Source organism: Hyaena hyaena, unplaced genomic scaffold (assembly GCF_003009895.1).
Source record: "Hyaena hyaena isolate Hyena2069 unplaced genomic scaffold, ASM300989v1 scaffold_154, whole genome shotgun sequence".
NCBI lineage: Eukaryota > Metazoa > Chordata > Mammalia > Carnivora > Hyaenidae > Hyaena > Hyaena hyaena.
Window position 1 is genome coordinate 2195980 of NW_024080786.1, and position 22467 is coordinate 2218446.

The 22467-nt window shown below is 45.8% G+C and overlaps 1 long non-coding RNA gene across 1 annotated transcript; it reads right to left on the bottom strand.

Moving 5' to 3' along the window:
- Positions 1–927: 927 nt before the first annotated feature.
- LOC120236391 lies at positions 928–21030 on the bottom strand. Its single transcript, XR_005529666.1, has 4 exons — positions 20918–21030; positions 1960–2029; positions 1682–1844; positions 928–1205 (listed from the first exon to the last, which is right to left on the bottom strand). It is a non-coding gene; the product is annotated as an uncharacterized LOC120236391 (long non-coding RNA).
- Between the last annotated feature and the right edge of the window lie 1437 nt (positions 21031–22467).

Below are 22467 nucleotides of genomic sequence, written 5' to 3' on the forward strand. Positions count from 1 at the left end.
ACTCATATCTTCATTCAACAAGTATTTAATGAGGTTCTACTATGTGCGAGGCACCGGGGATAACATAGAACCTGGTTCTTGTAGAACCCACAGCCTGTGAGTGCACAGAGACATTAGTCAAAGGACCACAGAAATAAATGCAACATCACCTCTAATGAATGAGGGAGCTATGGTGTAAGAGGCCCCAGAAGTATCAGGAAGGCCAGAGAAGGCTTCCTTGAGCAAGTGATGGTTGAGCTGATCTGAAGAGTTAACACCACAAGGAAGGGCCTGGAGAGCATTCCTCACAGAGGGAAATACATGCAAAACTCTGTGGTCGAAGAGAATGAAGAGAACCCATGACATAGGACCCCCATGGCTGACATCCAGGCATTTTGGTATCCATTCTAAGAGCAATGGAGGTATGGGGGGGGTGGGCAGTTGACAACCAATCTTGCAATTTGAAGACACTACTTCGGCTGCAGAGGGGAGGACAGTTTGGATGTGGGCAAGCGTGTGTAGTATATCCCACAGGAGAGCGTGGCACCATCTGGGGATGTTGGCTCGGACGGAAGCAGGGCTTCTACGTGCGAGCTCCGCAGACATCTGTGGACTTGGGTGGGAAAACAAGCAACTTCGGAGTGGAATGTAGCACTTCCTTCCACCATGAACGTAGATGCCAAACCACAGCGGTGTCAGCAGCACCTGTGACCCCAGCCAAGAGGAACCTCGGGCACTTTCAGATCACATCACAGTTGCTGCAGTCGAGCTATCCCTTACCCTCAACATGGCTGGAAAATTACTGTAGTTGTTAGGTCTGCCACGAGATCGTATGACACAAGGCATTCATAAAGAAGCACATATATGATTGTAACTCAACTTTTAAACATATTTGGATAACGGTACTTTTAATATGGCTGGTTTCCTTTGTAATCCTATGTTATTTTATTTAATGAACTTAAGTCTCATTCTGAAAAGGAGCCCAGAGGCTTTACCACACTGCCAAAGGTTTCCAGTGCACAAAGTAAGTGAAGAGCTCCCGAGGGCGAAGGGGGTAGACAGTCTGAGAGCTATTTAGGAGGTCAGCGTGGCATGGCCTGGATGGACAAGCTGGGATGGAGGAAGGCACCTGATCGTTCCTCGCCATCTGGTTCCCGTGATTGGGTGGGCGGGAAAGCTCTAGTGTTTTATCCAAGACAGAAAATACCAGAAGATCGCAGGAACATCTGTGGATAAAACAAGGGATTTTATTAATGGGCTTGAGGGACATCTACTTCGGCCCTTTTTCTCACTTTGTAGGCCTCAGCAGACTTAGAGCTAACTGAGAAATATTGGTAACTTAGGTGTCACCACACAGATATACATAAAAATATAAATAGGAATCGTTATCAAGAAAATTACAAGTTTTCACAAACCACAAGAGACTCTTAGATACAGAGAACAAACTGAGGGTTGTTGGCGGAGTATTGGGTGGGGATGGGCTAAATGAGTGAGGGGCATTTAAGGAGGGCGCTGCTTGGGATGAGCACTGGGTGCTATAGGTAAGTGATGAATCACTAAAATCTATGCCTGAAATCATTATTACGCTATATGTTAACTAACTTGGATTTAAATTTAAAAAGCAGAAGAAAATAAGTTTCTATTCAAGCAACGCAATTTCCAGTCGCAAAGTATTTCTAATATTCACAAATGAAACAGTTACCAAAAAATCTGCCAATTCCTCTAAAGACTGACTCTCTTTTTCCCGGAAGACAGTTTTCATTAAAACCTGTAGTTAAGCGATGGCTATGGTCTCCCAACATCTTCAGTCCCGGGGTCCCAATATCCAGTCCGTCTGCTTAAGACCAAAACTTCTATTGCAGCTCCTTCAAAACAATCAGAAACAGCATCAGCCCAAATATCCTCATTACTTCTATTTCTACACATGAGCAACATATTGGCTTTGCCAAAACAATTAAACAAACTTAAATCATGACTCACTTGTGGGACAGTTCGCTGATGACTTCATCCAAGCCTCCTGCCAGCTACCACATCAGGCATCTGTTGAATTCTGGACAAGGGGAGGGTTGCAAACAGAGGAGATTAAACCCTGTGTAGGTCTCCCTTCCTGTCTACCTCCAAAACTGCAAAAACCTTCGAAACGCGAGTGCATGCAGATAAAGCTTTAAATACAAAAGTCAGACTATCCAAGTCTGATGTGCCCTTGGCTCTGCAGAAGTTGATAGACGTGAAGAAGTTCTCATTTTCTACCCTCTTGCCTCTCACCAGCGGAAAGAACACGTCAGGCAAGAGTCCATTCAAAAGCCAGGAGACGGTATTTGAGAAAAGGTGGTTTTGCCCGCCCCTGCCGTTCTGAGCTGTGCATGCCCACTGTGCCAGCGTTATGGCGCTTGCGGTGATGGGTTTTTTTTTTCATTTTCTTTTACCCGTGTACCAGGCCGCAACTCTTTCCTGCAGAAACGTCTCAAAGAAATCAAAACCCTGGGGATTTTACATCCCTTTTCCCATCAAGCGCACCGTGATTATGATTAACACTCTGCTGAATGAAATCCATTTCAGCTGTCCTGCTCTCAAATCTCCAGAACTTAATACAAAATGTAAATATTTGATTTGATTTGATTTGATTCGTGCACGTATTTAGCGTTCTATCATTACCTTTGATCATGGACTCAAGACAAAAAAAAATATTTTCAAAGGCATTAACTGCTATTCTAGGCTGCTTCTTGAAAGAGCCAGTCCTCTGTACTATAAAACATTTCCACAAAAAACTTTTGCATCAAACTGGTGAGTTTGTAAAGAAAATTCCCGATTAAAGTCAGCGTGGCCGACCAGACTTCCTGGCAGTTGGACAAGCTTACGCAGGTGGCAAGCCACAGTTCTCAAACTTTATTTTTCTAATTTCCTATTACATACATGATATAGAGTAAATGCTGAAGTAAAAGAGAAGTTAGAAAAAAGTAACGTAGCATGCGTGTAAGTATCTGCCACGGACGGAGAATGTGCTCTACGTTGCAGGGTAGAGAAGGCATATTTGCTTAGCTTGTTTATCTAAGATAGCAAAACGAAATCTGCATGTGTTAGAACGTTTTTTTAAATATTTTTTTGGTATTTATTTTATATTTGAGAGAGAGAGAGACAGAGCGTGAGTGGGGGAGGGGCAAAGAGAGAGGGAGACACAGAATCTGAAGCAGGTCCAGGCTCTGAGCTGTCAGCACAGAGCCCGATGCGGGGCTTGAACTCCCGGACCTTGAGATCATGACCTGAGCTGAAGTCAGATCCTTAACTGACTGAGCCACCCAGGTGCCCCGTGTTAGAACTTTTTGAATGCTTCACTGCAAAGCTTCAAAACACAAACCAGCAAAAAAGAAAAAGTATCTCTCATCGTCTGATACCAGACCCCAAGAAGAGGGCCTCACAAACAACTGAACCAGGACCCCCAAAGAGGTCTGTCAAAGGTCTTTCTCCTCCCTCTCTCTCTTCCTTTCCGTCTCCTTCTCTCTTCTGGCTGACTTCATTCTCGCAAATCGCCTTGACCTTCCAGGCTTGAGCCAGAGCAACCTACAGTTCATATACATATATGCAAATTCCCAGCATCAAGGCAAGGGAGTGAAGATGTTCTTCTTCCCCCTGACCGGCTTCTGTTTCCATAAACGCTGCCGCAAGACACCGGTCAGTCCAGTTCAGGACACATGCCCCTTTCCAGACCCATCAAGTTGCCAGGGAATATGGTCCTGTGATTGGCCCAGCTCCTGCCAGCTTCCTGTCTGGGGACAAGCACAATGCCAGGGAGGTGAGGTCAAATTTAAAAAGCGCAGCTCCCTTTCAAATCATGTATTAGGCTGGGAACTTCCCGAAATACAGTCTCAGAAGGAAAGGAAAATGCTAAGTAAACAAAATAATGGCGTTTATGTGGCAATCATACGACAATCATGGCTCTCCAGTTTTTACCAGGCAGGTTTTCCCCCGAAGTGACACTTACGGTGCCAGAGATCAATGTAAGTTATTTTATACCAAAGGCCTTATTTCCCCCGAAATAAAATTATAAGTGTGTGAATCATTAATAATGATGCAACGCGGAAAGAATAATTCTAGGGTATAAGAGATGCTGGTCAGAGGGGGAAGAATTTCAGTTATGCAGTTTCTATTACGAGTAAGTTCCGGAGAGCTAATGTACAGCCTTGTGACTAGTTAACAATACTGCATTGTGTGCCTGAAATTCACTAAGAGAGTAGATCCTAAATGTTCTCACCACGCGCACACACAAAGGTAACCATGTGAGGGGCACCTGGGTGGCTCAGTCGGTTAAACGTCTAACTTCGGCTTAGATCATGATCTCACGGTTCGTGGGTTCCAGCCCGGCGTCGGGCTCTGTGCTGACGGCCACCTCAGAGCCTGGAGCCTGTTTCAGATTCTGTATCTCCCTCTCTCTCTGACCCTCCCCTGCTTATGCTGTCTCTCTCTCTTGATTATGGTGATCATTTTATAATATATGCATGTATCAAAACATCATGGTGTACACCTTAACTGTATTCAGTTTTATTTATCAATGATACCTCAAGAAATCTAGAAAAAATTAATTTAGTTCCTTTTTAGGTTTTTACACACATACACACACACACACACACACACACACACAGAGGAATAAATTCTATAGTAACATTAGGTGAAGATTGCTTTTTTAATTTCTAGCGTTCTCTGATATTCAAGCAGGGCTTTAGAAAGGTAAAACAAAACATTGAAGGGTTCTTTTTCTCATCATTTGTAATAGGCTACAGTAATAATTTTAGAGTGCCGTTAATAATCATTCCACATAAAAATAAATGTTCTAAAATTGTCCTAATTCAGCAATGTCAGCAGTGCCCAGGACACGGAAGGTAAGTACCATGAACAAGTGTTATTAGTGGAAATGGCTATTTCCTTCAGCGCACAGACATAACAGGGCAAAAGTAGGAGCCAGTGGGAAGGTGATTTTTCCACTCAGTGTCCGACACCACAACCAAATGACGCACAGGACTCCGAACCAGAGGAACAGGAGGCTCGTAGCCATTAGCACCGGCCAGTGACCTCACCCTGCTGCGCCTTCCTCTCTCTGGCAACACATGGGATCAGATTGGGCCAGATAGACTTTAAGATGCTTTCCGGTTCCGAAGTATTATAATTCCAACAGAACCAGTTAGCATAAATGGGATGTAAAGGAGTCATTTGTTTAATGGCTTGGAGGAAAGCCAGTGGTCAGCCTCTCCTTTGTGAAACGTTTATGCCCTTTGCAACGGTCTGGGCTGGGGGTCAGGGGCACAAGACGGGTACACTGCAGTCCTCGTCCTCAGGGAGCACACAGCCTTGGGGTGCAAGGGGAACCCGCAGTGTAGCAGATCACTAGAACACAATGTCCCAAGGGCTCTGGGGGAGCAGCAAGCAAGGCGCAAGGGAGGAAGTGACTAACCCACTCAGGGAGACGCCTAACAGAGGAGGTGCTGTTCAACATGAGCCTGGAAAGGTGAGTTCAATAGATCATCTGTGCAGATGGCCATGTTTGAGGGAAGAAAATCTGGGCAGGGGAGAAAGCAAGTGCCAAAGGAGCCCAGAATGTTCTGAGAAAGGAAGTCTGGAGAGTAGACAGGTAGGGGAACTTCCCTTGTTGGTGGGAAGAGCAGCTGAATGGCTTCCCACAGGAGCTAGGCACACTCAGATCTGCCTCCCAGAAAGTTCCCTGGTAGCAATGTGGAGAGTGAGTTAAGGAAAAAGTGCCAGAGGACAGGGACCCTGGGCCATTGGGCAGCTCCTGCATCAATGGCTGAGCCAGCTGAGAGGATCTGGGTTAAGGCAGCGGTGGGGACGGGGGTTAGGGAGGGGTGGGGTGGGGAGAGACAAGACAGGTGCTGCTGAGGAAGGACAAGGTTTCCCAGGGCCCATGAACTGCCTAAGTGTTACCAGGCTGGAGAAGAAAAACTTTTCTTGGACCCTCTTAATTTGACTACCTAGGGGCCCCTGCACTGAACTAACAAAGGACAGATTAACAGGAGAAAAGTCACAAGACTTTTGTTAAGATTTACGTGCATAAGAGGAAAGAACTGAAACTCAGAAAAGCAGTCTGACCCAGAGGCTTATGTGCCACTTTAACAAAGGCAAGCGGGGCTGTGCTTTTCAGAGGCAGATAAATCATGGGGAAGTAACTAGAAAATATATAGGGAAACTAATGGGAGATAAGTTATTTTCCGAAGTTCTGTTTATGTAAACTTAACTCAGGGGCAGCCCCCCATCTTGCTCTTCCTTTCCTGGTGGGAGGAGAGGGTACCTTCACAAAGGGAAATTTATGTCCTGCTTTTAGGCAGATTTTAAAGGAAGGCAGAGAATTCTTCCTGCATCTGTTGATTCTCAATTGCCTTCAGCTCAACATAATCCTTATGCCAAATCAGCACATTTTGAGGTGGCATTTTCTGCTCCCCTTCCTACTGCACATGTGGCTTAGCATTTAGCCCCACCGAGCCTCACTTTCCTCACCTCCAAAATGAGGATAAAACTTTGTAGATTTGCAGTTAAAGTAAAATGACACAGTCCATCAAACCAACTCAAGATAACGTTAAGTGTTCAACAAACATAAATCATCATCATTTTTGGTATCACACACCACTATCCAGTTCTCCAAGAGGGCACAGGGCCGGGCTGGCCGGTCCACCCAAACTGGCCATGAGATCCGTGCAGGTTGGGCCCCGTGGGCAGGGGAACCCAGGGTCATCAAAAGTAGAAAAAGCAGAAAATGAGGGAGTAAGTATCCTTTGGGTACCAAGGGCCGAAGCTACAAAAGCCAGAATCCGTCATCTAGGTTAAGGTCCTAGCCTGGAGGAAGAATTGAGAATCAAAGGCAGAAGGGCAGGAAGATGTGGGGACTGAGTAGGAAGCCAAAAGCAAGGTTTCGAGAAAGGAAAGAAGGTCCAGAGCAGGGTGGAAGAGCCCAGGGTGTGGGTGGGCCAGATGGATCAGCTCGGTTTAAAAGACAGGCGGGATGGGAGCAGATACCCTTGACCACCACCCACTAGTGACCTTGAGGATACCTCCCAACAAAAGACTGAAGAACCTTCTTGTGAAGAATCTCTCCACTCTCCAGAAAAAGAACATTAAGCCTTCCCCCAAACTTTCCAGGTAAAAGAGAAAACATTCGGGCCTCATTGTTCTTCTCACCCAACTCTGATGATATGAGGGAAGAGATCATTGAACAAAATAGGAACTTTTCATTGATTTCCAAAGCCTTGTTCTAAATGTTTTTCCTGTTTTAATCCTTTCACCCAACACTGAGGTAAACACAGTCATCATCCCCATTTTACAGATGAGTAAGCGGAGGCTTCAAGTTGGTGAGTAACCAGGGTGAGGTCATCCAGTCAGTAAGATCCTGGCTGTGTGATGTAGGAGCACCGTGAACCACCTGCCTCATTGGGGCAAAATGCCAGGTTGCAGGGTAGTGAGGGGCAGTGAAGGAGAGGAGATGAGGAGACCTCTCAAGTCTCTTCCTCTGAGACTGGAGGGAATGTGGGGAAGATTAAATAATGGGGAGCTGAGGAAGTTAACAGTCTATATTTTCTCTGAATAGCCAGGGTTGGTTTGTGTGGGAAAGTTGGAAGTGGAGTGACGGGGGGGAAGCAGGAGGCCTTCTGGAAGGAGCCCACTGTGGTGGGGCCTGTGGAGAAGGAATATACTAGAACTTTGGTATTCGTCATGTGGCCCTGATTCAGCAGTAGCAGCACCTGGGAGTGGACTCTCATTTGCTAAGAACCTGCATGTTAACCGGATCCCCCCCACCCCCCGGGTGTTTCATGTGCACCTTAGAGGGCAAGGAGCATTGTTCTAGAAGGCAAAATACCCAAGTCCAAAGCTGCAGTTTGAGCCCCAAAGTTAAGGGTCTACGGCCTCATTACTGTGATTCTCCTCACAACATAAATCTCTGGAAGAGAGAGAGGGGTATGAGCCTGGACCGGCAATTCTGGACATGGTCTAGGTATTTAAGTCCAGAAGATGGATGGAATGGGATGATTCCCTGATGTTCCCTGAAAGGAGCAGAGAGCAGAGCTGAATGAAGCAGGAGAGCTTTCCTGTCACGTACTCTGTGGCCTCGAGGGCAGTGTGTCCTATCCCACCCCCACCATCCATCCAGTCATTACTGAACGGCCTCTATGAGCCAGGCACTCTCCCAGCTGCTGGGAAAACCACAGCAAACAAAATAGGTAAAGATCACTGCTGCCAAGAAGCTTTCATTCTAATAAGAAAAGAAATAAATCAAGTGAAAATATACTAGATGCTAGATGGCATAAGTACTACAGAAGAATATAAAGCAGAAAGAGGTATAGGTGATACCAGTTGTGGTTTGCACTTTTAGATTGTGGAGCCCAGGGAGATCCCCCTGAGAACGTGACATTAAGACCCAAAGAATGTTGAGTGTGCAAGCTAGACAGTTATCTAGGGGAGGAGTGTTGCAGACAGAATAAGCAGCCAGTGCAAGGGTCCTGGGGCAGGAGTGTGCTTGGCTTGCTTAAGAAACAAGGAGCCATCTGTGGCTGGAGAGGAATAAACAAGAGCAGCAGGAGAGTTGGTCGGAGAATCAGCACAGAGACGGATCCTGTGAAGCCTTACAGAACGCAGAATTTTTGCTTTTACCAGGGCTGAGATGGCACCTCACAGTGAGGCGTGATGTGGTCCCACTTACGTTGTAATAGGATCTGTCTGTTGGAGGAGAGGCAGAAGCAGGGAGCGCTGTTAGGAGGCTGCTGATAGAGTCCAGCTGAGAGATGATGGCGACCCGGAGTCGGGTGGCAGCCGTGGCAGTGAGGAAGGGAGGCTGGATTCTGGATACTGAGAGAAGGTTGAGCCAAGAGGATTTCCTGTAGGAGGACTGCAGAGGTTTTGGCCCGAGTAACTGGAAAGATGCAGTTGCTCTCATCTGAAATGGGGAAGGCCGCAGGCGGAGCAGAGGCCAAACGAAAGAATCCGGAGCAATAGAGCACGGCGCACAGCGCTCAAGGAAAAACATGTGTCGTGTCTTCATTTCATATGTTCTGGGAGCACGTGGTGTTTTCGTTCTAGCTGGAAAAAGTAGTTAGGTGTTCCCTCCTCCCCCCACTTAAAAGGCTAAATGAAAATATCAAATTACCAAGACTTTGCCAAATGTCAACAGTGAGCTGGCACCAAGTGCATCTGGGCCAGTACATTGCCCTGAGCACAAACAGTGAAGAGCCAGCTCGTTGCAATGGAAACCGAGGGCTGGACTGAACCACGAACTCTGGTTAGCACTGGCGGCCATGCTTCCTGGCACTCCCCTGGCTCCCATCTAGATCCTCCCAGAACGAACCTTTAATGAATGCTACTTGGTTCTTGGCTTCTTCAGCCGCCAATGAGAAATGCCTTTCTCGGCTTACAGGGCCACCAACAGGGCCGGGGGAAGACCTGTCTAGGTCACCATGTGGCCGGACTTGACTGACCTTTGGGGACCTCTCTTTTTCTTCCAGCTTTATTAACTGACTGAGCCACCCAGGCACCCCCCTCTGCTCATTTTTAATTGATCGAGTTTTTGTCTGTTTTGTTGTCGTTTTTGTTTATTTTTTGCTATTGTGTTGTATGAGTTTCTTATATTTTTTGGATATTAACCCTCATCAGATATAAGGTATGCGAATATTTTCTCCCATCCATAGGTTGCCTTTTCATCGTTTTGATTGTTTCCTTTGCTGTGCAGAAGCTTTTCATTTATTTTTTTAATGTTTATTTATTTTTGAAAGAGAAAGAGAGAGCACGAGCAGGGGAGGGGCAGAAAGAGAGGGAGAGACAGAATTCAAAGAGGGCTGCAGGCTCTCAGCTGTCAGCACAGAGCCCAATGGGCTTGAACCTATGACCCATGACATCATGCCCTGAGCCAACGTCAGACACTCAACCAACAGAGCCCCCCAGGCGTGCCTTTTAGATTAATGTCATCTCACTTGTTGAGTTTTGCTTTTGTGCCGGTGCTTTTGCTGTCATGTCCAACAAGTCATTGTCAAGACTGATGTCGAGGCTCTTTTCCCCTATATCTCCTTCTAGGAGCTTTACAGTTTCCATTCTTATGGGTAAGTCCTTAATCCACTTTGCATTAATTTCTGTGAGTGGTGCCAATAGGGGTGCAGTTTCATTCTTTTACACGTAGATACTGAGTTTTCCCAACGTTGGGAAAACTGAAGAGACTATCCTTTCCTCACTGAGTATCCTGTCTCACTGTATTCTTGGTAGTTGGAGATCTCTTTATTAAACATTTATGAAAACCAGGGCCGCCTGGGTGGCTGAGTGGGTAAAGCATCTGACTTTGCCTCAGGTCACGATCTCACGGTGAGTGAGTTCGAGCCCTGCGTCTGGCTTTGTGCTGACAGCTCAGAGCCTGGAGCCTGCTTCAGATTCTGTCTCTCTCTCTCTGCCCCCAACCCCCACTCTCGCTCCGTTCTCTCTGTCTCTCAAAAATGAATAAACATTAAAAATTTTCTAAGTAAATAAATAAACCCTTATGAAAATCAATAAGGAATATGCCAAGATCACCTGACATGTCAAATCTGATTGTCCTTTTTTAAAAAAATTCACTGAATTTATATACTGCCTTCTGAAGAACCTTGGCTATCATGCAGTTTCATCACTGGGACCCTTTAAAAAGTATCAATTTGGGGCGCCTGGGTGGCTCAGTCGGTTAAGTGTCTGACTTTGGCTCATGATCTCGTGGTTCATGGGTTCGAGCCCCGCCTCAGGCTCTGTGCTGTGCTGACAGCTTGGAGCCTGGAGCCTGCTCTGGATTCTGTGTCTCTCCCTCTCTGTGGCCCTCTCTCACTTATGCTCTGTGTTTCTCTCTCAAAAATAAACATTTTTAAAAAAGCATCAATTTAATGATTTTAGAGAAGAAAAGAAGAGTCTACAGATTTGCTGGAGTTACACAGCTAGTTAGGGGCAGAGCTGAAACAAAGACCCCCACGCTCCGGACTCTGATCACTACAGAGCCATTGGTGCCCTGTGGTACAGCTTACTGCATACCACGAGTGTGCTACAGGTTGGCCATGAGATGACAGTGGTCCTCTAGTTCTTGTGGGAAAAAAACTTTTGAACCTGTTTCTTATATATAAAATCAAATGGTATTTGAGAAGGAATTGCGTAGCTTTCTCCAGAAACATCCTAAATTCATAGTTATTGTTGTGACCTGTGGGATTTTAGCACAGCATCTGCCTCTAGAGCACGATGTAGGGTGGCCATAACCACACAGCACCCCGCCGAATCATACTGTTCACATTCTGTGGGTTGTGTTGGTGCCATGATGTGAGAAGGGTCGAGAACTTTCCCATTATATTTTATATTTTATTTTTCTATGACACCCTTACAATGGATCAATGTTGGTGACCTCTACTTTCCAGCCCATCAACCCCTTGACGATCTTTCACGTTTCTTAGAAAGTTTGACTGAGAGTCATGTTAGAACGAGCCTGTACTCCAGTGGCAAAGGAAAGATGCCCCGTGTGGCAGGCTGTGTGTCAGAGGAAAGAGACTGTCCCTTCATGGAAATCAGCCTCACAGTGATGCGAACCTGTCGGGGATACTCAGGCTTCCTGAGGAGAGCAGCAATGTGTCACCCTTTCCATGGTGATGGATTTCCTCATGGTAAATGTTTAAAGTTGCCCTGAAGCTCAGAAATACTTGTACTGTTTCTCGAGATCTTTCTTTCCTTGCTTCATGTCCATTTTCAAAAGTCTTCGAGATCTATTTTTTTTTAAATCTTAAGAATAAGGTGTTGTGTAAGGCTGACATGAAGGATGTATTCAATAAATACATGATGAAAGAATTATTGTAGTTAAAGTTTATAATGTTGTCTGACAAAATAAGAAGTGATCAGGGCTCCTGGGTGGCTCAGTTGGTTAACAGTCCATCAGCTCAGGTCATGATCCCCTGGATTGTGGGTTCAAGCCTCATACTGGGCTCTGTGCTGATAGCTCGGAGCCTAGAGCCTGCTTTGGATTCTGTATCTCCCACTCTCTCTGCCCCTCCCCTCAAAATAAATAAACTTTTAAAAAATACTTTTTTAAAAGTAAGAAGTGATCATGTTCATTATCAGTTTAACTGAATGTTACAGAGGACTTTCCTTAGTAAAAACAGTAAATGAGTTTATTCAGCAAAACAAAACAACAAAGATTTGCTAAATGATTACATTTTTTTTTTCAAAAAATAGATTCACTGACACTAAATTCACCAGGTACCATCAACGCATTACCACTAAAATAGTATGATGAGATATACAGACTATTTGCTTAATAATCCACTACACAGGGGCACCTGGGTGGCTCAGTCAGCTGAACATCTGACATCAGCTCACGGTTCCTGGGTTCAAGCCCACGTCAAGCTCTGTGCTGACAGTTTGGAACCTGCTTTGGATTCTGTGTCTCCCTCTCTCTCTGGCCCTCCCCCACTCACACACACACACATACACACACACACACACACACTCTCTCTCTCTCTCTCTCTCTCTCTCTCTCTCAAAAATAAACATTAAAAAACATTTTCAATAATAATCCACCAAACAACCATAACAACCAAATGGTAGAATGTCTCCATCACTGCTTTATTTTTTTTATCCAAGGACAGTGTAAACTACATTGAAATTACTATAACATTTAAAGTATGTCAAAGCCTTCCTGCTAGAAATACACAACGGTAAATTAGATGAACTCACACATTTTATACTTCTCTGCGTTCTTGCGGGATTTCAGTTGCACACAGAGTACCTGATTTCTTTTTTCTTTTTTTAAAATGTTTTACTTATTTTTGAGAGAGAGAGAGACAGGGCATCAGAGGGGGAGGGGCAGAGAGACAGGGAGGTACAGAATCCGAAGCAGGCTCCAGGCTCTGAGCTGTCAGCACAGAGCCCGATGCGGGGCTCGAACCCACAAACGTGAGATAATGACCTGAGCCGAAGCAGGAGTCTTAACTGACTGAGCCACCCAGGCGCCCCCAGAGTACCCGATTTCTTTGAAGAGTTATCTAGTTCAAGAGTACATCTCTGCTCTTACACTTAAGTTTCTCCTCTATTTCCTTACTTTGGGGGGAGGGAGAGAGGGTAATTGAGAAGTCCACGAGTGTCATGTGGCTATGCAATCAATATTAACCCAAGATAACGTAAACAATGTGTTTTTCATACAAATAGGCCTTTGTTACGCTTCATACTCCGAACAAGCATTCACACACACAAACACAAAAGACAAACGCTGTAACGCCTTACAAAATAACTGTGTGAGTTTCCAGGAGTAGTCACCAAAACAATACCATCCGAATTATTCTAGCCTGGATCCCTGCCGAGTTAACACACAAACACACAACCAATTTATGCCACCTGCCAAGCAGCCAGTTTGATGCCTGTCAACGAACTTCTGGGAACACTCTTCTGTATTTGTAAGTGCACATTCCTGTTGCTTACCCATCCCCCGCCTCATCTCTTCCACAGTATCAGACATGATGGTAAAGTGTCCATTAATATGTCCAACCTCCAGCACCGCCCAGCAACCTAAGCTGCATGTGTGTGAAGTCTCACTATTCTTTCCAGTGCCCAGACGACCTCTCAAGTCTCATCCCCCTTGCAGTTGAGCATGGCCGTGTGACTGCTCTGATCGAAGGCCTATGAGAAGAAGGGAGGGCCATTTTTAAGACCTTCCAGGGCCATGAGAAAGCAACAGCTCCAGATGGTGGGGGGGCCTCCGTTATGACAGGTTTTGAGCCCCCTGCCGACTCGTGGGGAACATGTGACAGGAGCTAAAAATGAACGTCGTCGTGTTGTTTAACACTGAGCTTTGACGTCACTTGTTTCTACGGTCTCCTGATGAATCGAGAGACTTCAGCTGGCATCGCTTCTGAGCCGTCTGGACCAGCTCTGTCCCTGATAAGTGTTCTGCCCGTTCTCCAGCAAGCCCCACTGTCCCACCCTGGGGAAGGACCCAGCAATTTAGTTTGCACAGATCCAGAACTCCTGCAAGAGGTGACTTCTACCTCATGGAGCATCCCTTCCTCTGGCCTGCCTTAGCACGCCTCCCTCGGTCTTCCCGGTCACATTCCTGCTGGTAATCGCCGTGCGGCCAGGACGTACTTCCCGGTCCCTGTTCCCAGGAAGCTCCAGTCCAGCCACCAGCTAGCTCCCTCAGGGTACTGTCCTGGCCTCCTGGCTCCTCCTCAATCTACCCAATGCATTCGATTCACAGCTAGGTTTTTCTAAAAAGCAGACCAAGAATTGCCTCAGGACTTGGTAGAGATGCTACTTTCTCCCTCTGTTCACAAATGAATACTTGGATTTCTGCATTTTCTCTCTCCTCTACCGTGGAAGGAACCAACCCCTTTCTACTGAGAGCCAGGAGCCTGAATCTGAAATGCAGCCCCAAGGTCACAGGGATGATCTCATATATCGCCTCGTCCATTCCAGCTCAGGCAGTTTCCATACGGATGCTGCCAGCTAGAACTCCTCCATGCTCCACTTCTGATTTCCAGGGTTTCCTTGTCTGCCGGTTAAGCCTGCCCCCTCCTGTTATTTTTAGATTTGATTTTACTCCTTCCAAAGGGCCAGGGGTGGGGAAGGGAGAAAAGTTTTTTCTTTTTAATTAAAAGCAGATGACAAAGACAACTCAGTCATGGAAAATAATAGGAGTCACACTGTCTCTCTGGCTCCTATTCGCGCATTTCCGCCATCAGCCTGGACAGAACAGAGCTGCAAAAATGCTAATGGAGTCTCCCCTGCCTCTTCTGGAAGATACACATTATCTAAGCAGATGTCTACTGGGACTCCATTAGAAGCTGCATATGCTCTTCTTCCTTTCCATTCCTGCTCACAGAATGATTGCATTTTGGAGCTGGAAGGGGATTTCCAGGACTACCTCCATATTCCCCAGGCGGAGCCCCGGGCCAAGGGAGGTTAAGGGATGTGACTGGAAAGGTGTGGCATACTCAGGTCTCTCCATTCCCACCTTCCAAACCTGAGCCCATCTGTTGACTCCTTGTTTCTCAGCCACCCTAATAATCAAAACAGACTGAGAGCTCTTTCAGGTGGGACCCCTGCTTTCCATATTTTGTTCCTTGGTTCTCAGGAAGCTGCACAGCAACGTTCACAAAGCCCTGGGGCTTCACACATTTCCGTAAACTCTTGTTGTTGTTTACCTTCTTTCCAATAACCATGCTTTTTTTCTCTCTCTCAACGAAACACAGCCTTGTGCATATTCTGTGAGCCTGGACATTTGTTTGCTTGCCTCTTTGTTAACTCAAAGACTGTTTGATTCCAGTTTTTCTTAGAGGACTTCATGCACATTCAGTTTCAAAAATCACATTATTAAATGTGTTTACAGTTGAATATTCTATTACCGTATATAAATTCAATAGTCCTGGTCTCTGTGCTCAAGTAACTTACATGGAACAGAACATAGCCTGTGTTCTGGTCATAGCATAGAATTTAGGTTTGCATTGTCAGCTCTTGCTTTTCTTCCTTGTTTCCCAAAGAAGAAGGTCATGGGGTGGGAGTGATCAGATGAAATCACTTACAGGCCATGGAAGGCCTGATAAAGACAACTTCTGATCATATCATATGGCAGGGAGAAAAAGCATGTGTTCTAGAATTTCTGTCTACCTCCCTAGGAAAATCGGAACTCTTGACTGTAAAAGACGGAAACCCAAGCTAGCTCGAGCAAAAAGACAAGCTTACTTGAAGTGTCCCTCCCCATGTGGGAAAAGCAAGAATGCCTCTGGACTTCAGAGATAGCTGGGACAAGGGACTCACAGAACCCCAGCACGCTCTCTTTTCTCTCCGTCTCTCTCTGAGGCAGCACTATTTCTCCCACACTGGTGTTATCCTTGTTTGGAAACCCTGAGCTCTTCCTCATCCTTAGCTTAACCCTCAGGGAGAGATTAGCTCCCTCTCCCCAATTCCAGTGGCAAAACTCCCAAGGAATGATCCAGTTGGCCTGACAAGGATGAGGTGCTTTTGCCCATCCCTGGATATTGGGGGCTTTTCTCAGAAGAGGGGAAATCAGAGACCTCTACAGTCACCCTAATTCACATTTACCGTGACATCAGCAATGGCAAGTCTCTTAACATCTCTAAGCCTTGGTTTCTAGTTATAAAAGGAAGTTGGGAGGAGGCACAAAAATAATACCTTCTTCAAAGAGCTGTTGACTTCACATAGATAAGCAATGTTAATGTCTGGCCAGTGTCTGGTACATACGAAGCATCAATAAATGTTCATTTTTCCTTCAAGGTGAGTCTTAAAGTCAAGGAAGAAGTGAGCACATTAAAATGGAAAGGGAAAATTTTTGGAGCACAGGGAACCAAATGAGAAGTGCTATACAATTCAGAGTAAGAGGCACTATAGGAATTGTTAAAAGGAGGGTAATTGAGCCTTAAATCATTCCCACCCATAAATCACCCATAAGATCCATGTTCTAGAAGAAGGGAGGGGGGGCAGCATTAGCTATTGGGAACCTGGAATGTCAAGTTGACCAATTAATCTGTAGCTTGTGAGACATTCTTTGCCATCGAGGGGAAGATTATTTCAGTCAAGTAACATTTTAGGGCCAACATAAAAAGAATTGTAAAAGATTTGGATTTTGATGAACTCTGAGGAGCAAAAGCTGCATTTGCTCATATTCCCTTTATAACTTTCTGGAGTCCAGCCAATGAATATACCCAGCTGTGCAGTAGGATAACTTGAATTTACTACAAGTTCTACAAAAATATTCCCTATGTTGTCTTCCCTCATACATTTCATCCTCAAGTTTTATGAGAGGGTAAAATAGACTTCATATTATACATTTCTTGCGTAAGATTGCTACATCAATGCAGCACTGAAATCCATAGGTTGTAAAATTTCCAGTTTTCCCAAAGCTTTCCCAAAGAGTTTAATACATCTCAGATCTGGCGTTTTTTGCATTTGAATCAATTTGACTCCCACAAACATCTGTTCTTGATAAAATAATATGAAACTAAATGTCTTCATGGTGGCACAGAATCAAACTCTACCTCCTCTCCTCGCTCCTCGTCCCTTTCTTCCATAGTCCCCATGGCATCTGCTCTCCCAGTTTGTAAATGACCATGATGTCTTGCTCCCCAGAATTCACCTGCCCCTGGTCTCCATTTCCCGAGACACACGTGGGTGACTAAAGGTGGTGGCCATAACCCCACATCACCTGTGGTTCGTGGTGTCTTATACAGTTAAGTCTTAACACTTCCCATGTGCATACCTCCCCCTTGAGCTTTGACTCCGCCTAGATCTTGGCTCTAAGACTCACTCCTTCAACGAAGTCTTCTCTTAACTATTTCAGCACACGGCACATTCTTCTTAAGCTCTTACTTATAGCCTCAATATTTATTATCGGTACTTAAAGCAAAGGCTGCCTGGTATTGCAATTTAATTTTTACGTGCCTGTGTCTGGGACCTTGTTGCATACCTGTTCCCTGGTACCAAGCACAATGCTGATACATAGAGCCTCCATAAATACATACACGAATGAATAAATGAGTTGATGGAATGCTTTTCTACACTGCTTGGCATTTTTAATCTTTGGGAATTGAGGCCTGCATCAGACTTACGTCTAAAGACAGCAGATTTTGGCTCAATCTTGTCAGTTACTCTTATCACAGATTACCTCATGGATCTGGGAGGCACTAGGATCAGTATATGGAGATAGAATTAAAACAGGAAGCGATTAGGGACGGCATGGAACTACGGCCAGGCACGGAGGTGGAGCTGGGGACTGGGGATGGGCCATCATCCCAGGTAACCTAATTCCATCCAGGTCCATCACTGAAAAGCAGGTTCTGTGAACCAGGGCAAGTCGCTGATTCTTCCTGAGCCTAAGAAAGCTCATATCCAACTACCAATATGTGTACAAAGTCCCCCCTTGTCAGCAGAACAAATGACTACAGGGCTCAAGAAACATCTATTGGAAGGAAAGTAAGCCCGACAAAGAGCTTTCGTCATTCGTCTACTACTTCAGAAGAAATGTTCAGGAGCACGGGTGTTTAGGAGACTATCCTTTATGGGATAAAATGACTGGAAGCTGCTTCCATAAGTCACTGGAGAATTGGAAATACACTCGTATCCTCTTGAATGTTCCTCGAGACTCAGTAAGAAGTAGATAGGTCCAAACAGAAAGGATGAAGGCTCTTCCCATCCCCTTCCCTTGACCCTTCCTGAACACAGGTGAGCACTACTAGCATTTTCATAAACATCTGACTGCTTAACAACTTGGTAATTAGTGGGACTGGATCCCTGGGCACTGAATGATGGTGACAAAGGACTGAAGAAGAGGAGGGGAGGGAAGGAAGAGGAGAGGAGAGCTAACCTCCTTGATATGTTCGCATATGCCAAGCTCCAGGCATCAGTCATGTTCTTACCTCACCTCACAGAGCAGCTCTCTGTTGCAGTGGGCAGCCTAAGGCCAGGGCTTGGGAACTTGCCCGTGGTCACGTCCCTGAGTAGCAGAGGCACTCACCTGCAAAATGCAAGGCTGCAAGGGACAAGGATGTCATGGGACAGAAAAGAGACCCTGAGAAGGCAGATGGGGGACGCTTGAGGCTTGCTGGGGCCAGATCTGCGTCACGTGAGATACTTTAAACATCAACCTCACCATGTGGTTTAATCCAAGTGTGACATTCTGCACCATGGGGAAGCGATGGGGGGCGAGGGGGCATGTTCTGATGGAGCCCGAGCAGCTGGGGTGAGGGAGAGCGTGTGGCGCAGGAACTTGGGGCAGGGGCAATGTACCCATGGGCACGGAGGGATTTCCACATTCAAACAACCAGTACACACATTCGTGTGTACCAACAAAACATGAGTCCTGGTTTAACCCCGTGCGGACACGGAGCATAAGATTTTCTTATGTGTAGTGTAGGAGATTTAAAAAAATGTTAAAGCCCTTTGGCATCCTCTTTACCCCATCTCTAATGAGGTCCCAGATGTCTCAACTGGACCACAAACACAGCACATCTAACTCCATCCGTGAGGACGTGATTCCCCCTCCCTTTACCAGAAGGCCATCCTGGGAGCTCTTTTTGGAAGCTAAGGCAATTAATTGTTGCGCATGAACCTGGTGGGTAGAGTGGTAGGGAGAGAGGAGGAGAGATTCCTAAAACATTGCCCAAATTTATCTCAACTTTCACATTTGTGCTGGGAAAAACACACCCAAAATATAACCAATGGGAGTAGCTCACTCCTGCAATGTTCCAAGTGTTCAATCCGCTAGGCAACTTCTGAGAAAATGACATGCCCCCCCCGCCCCCCGCCCATGAGGGAGGAAGGAAGGGAAGGAGGGGGAGGGGGAGCGAAGGGCGGGGAGGGAGGAGGAGGCCCACAGGAAAGTCTGAGGATTGCGACAGAGCCAGGAGTCTCAGGAGAACATGGTGAAAACAAATCACAAGTTTGCTGCTTCAGAGATGTTAACCAAATCATGGAATAAAAATTTGTAATGAGACTATAGGCTGATGGATACATATTGTTTGTGCAATGCCTTGGCAATCATTCTGCACAGATATAAGAAAATCGGGGTACAAAAAGAGGGGCATCCATCCCCTAAGCCTATGCTGGGCAAAAGAGGAAGGGACCCTGGTTTAAATTTTAAGCCAAACATGGGGCGCCTGGGTGGCTCAGTCGGTTAAGCGTCTGACTTTGGCTCCAGTCATAATCCCACGGCTCACGGGTTTGAGCCCTATGTTGGGCTCTGTGCTGACAGCTCAGAGCCCGGAGCCTGCTTCAGATTCTGTGTCTCTCTCTGCCTCTCCTCTGCTCACTCTCTGTCTCTCTCGACAATAAATAACCATGAAAAAAATTTAAAAGATAAAATAAAATAAATAAATTTTAAGCCAAACATTAAACCATCAGTCAACAGTGACAGGGTAAGAGTGAAAACTGAGCTATCTGGATGTAGCATCCACATAAAAGTGAAATGTTAGCACTGCAAGGATCCCAGGTATGAGCCCTGCGTTCGCAGTGGTAACAAACAACACTTAGAGAGCCCCCACTGTGCACAGGCACCTGTCCTGATGCTATTTGGTGTAACCCATTCAGCAACCCCATGAACAAGGTGCCAACCCACACCCATGTCACCAAGGGAGGAGCTAAGTAGGCCATGCAAGTATGTGTAAGAGTCAAGGTTTGACTCCCAGCAGCCTGACTCCAGGAGTCCCCTTTGTTTATAATATTATAAACATTTCTTTATTTTCATGTCCCCTTTGCTTATAATATTAAACACCAACATTTACTGGCCACTTAGTATGTTCCAGGCACTGTCCTAAGAGGTTGTGAGATGGTATTCTCATCCTTTGTTTGTTTTTAAATGAAAAAACTGAGGCACAGAGAAGAGCTCTACAGTACCCCAGATCTCAGAATATGTTGTGCAGCCAGGGCTCAGAACTCGGTAGCCTGGTTCTGGGACTCATGGCCCTGGCCAGCAGATAATTGCCTAAGAAACACCCACACCAGAGGTGAGGGGAAGCATTCACTGAGATCTTAAAACCATGAAAGAATCCCACTGCCTGAAATCTGATCAAGGTCATGCGTGGGGAAATTTTCCATCTGGCTGCCCACATCGGGGACACAAGAATCAAGGGAACAAGATGAAAAACATACCTCTTGGTGCTTTTGCCATGCGCGCTAGGATCCAGTTTAACAAACGTGGCTTTGCCCTCAGTGCTACTCTCTTGGCACCCATGGGATGGTTCTCCACCCAGGTCAGGGCACCCTTGAAGTCTTCATTTTCTCAAAAAGATAGCCCCAACGTGTTTCACTTCCCAAGTACCTGAATCTGCCCCAACGAGCCCCACACATAAGTGGACTCCAGCCCTCATCAGTGAACCTATACCCAGACTGACTGCTCGGCCCACTCCAGCCCAAAGCCCCACTGGATGAAGTCATGTTTATAGAAAGATAAACTTACGCTAGGCTTGATTCTTGCATTTAAATGGACCACCAGAAAGCCAAATACCCAGGCTGTGTTATCTTCCCCCCTTGCAGAATTTCTTCCCTTGAGCTGAATTTGGATACTTTGCTGTCAACATTTAGGAAGAATCTTTTTTTTTTTAATATTTTTTATTTATTTCTAGGAGAGAGAGAGAGAGACAGCGTGAGCAGGGGAGGGTCAGAGAGAGAGGGAGACACAGACTCTGAAACAGGCTCCAGGCTCTGAGCTGGCAGTCAGCACAGAGCCCAACGCGGGGCTCGAACCCACGAACCGCGAGATCATGACCTAAGCGAAAGTCGGACGCTTAACCGACTAAGCCACCCAGGCGCCCCGGAAGAATCTTTTGTGAAGCCATTAGACAAAACTCTTACAGCATCTATAGGAAAAAAATTGAGGATATTGTCCACTGTATCCCCCAGTCCTGATAGTAAATACCCCATAACAAACTTTCTCTTTCAAGCTCGAGAAAGTTTTACTCATCTTGAGGAAATAGTATGTTTTGTCACTTCTGAGCATAAAAATTATGTCTTAACTGCCCATCTCTTTTTCTATCTCCCTCTCGCTTCTCACAGTTTCTAGGAAGCTCAAACTTGGAATTGAAGGTATGGGCCTTCTTAGTCTATACAAGAAGAACTTTTGCAATCTCACCATCTCTGCAGGGAAAAACTTAAGGCTAAACCCCTGGTAGATGTATATTTATTTCCCTATTTATAAGTTATATGCATCTGTTTGAGGACGATACTAGTATGACAGGCAAAACCAGCAGTTTCTTTGTAGGGATATTTTTAAGTTGCAATCCTCCTTTTGCGAGGATATACTTAAACATGGGTAATATAAACCAGAAGCCGTGTAACTCGACGCAGGTGCACTGCAAGATGCCATAGGTTGCCAAGGGCAACCCAGCCAGCAAGGAGGCTCTGCAGCCACTCTGGGGGGTAGGGTGTCTGCCCGGAGCTCAGTGGGACACCATCCGGAGCGTCCCGGGCTGGCCGAGGGAAGCATGTGACAAGCACACATCAAACAGAACTGAATCTCAGTGCCTCTCATTTTAAGACCAAAAGTCTATAACATTCTAAGATGTGTTCTTCCCCTACTTCAGTTGATCTGATGTACAGATCAGATACCTTTGGAATCCATCTACCTCCATCCTCTGTCTCGTTTTACCCTTACCCTGGTCCTGACCTCCTAGTCATGTGTCCCTCCTGTCAGTCACTCAATGTTTAGCCCTACTAGCATTATTTCTGGCCTGGGGCATCCCAAAATCCTTTATGGGGTGGAAATGTACGTTCCTACATGTCGTGAGCAGGATGGATAGAAGAAACCACAAGAAGGCTTCTTCTCTTCACTTCAGCTAATCGTGTATTTGGGAGTCTGTATATTTGGGAATAACCTTTGGATTATTGCACATACCTCCAAACATTTCAGGATCACTTTCAGAGAAACAAACATCAGCTGGCATCAACTATCCACTGAAACAGAAATATTTAGACTTTAACAAGACGTTAAGTATCTACCAAATCAGAAAT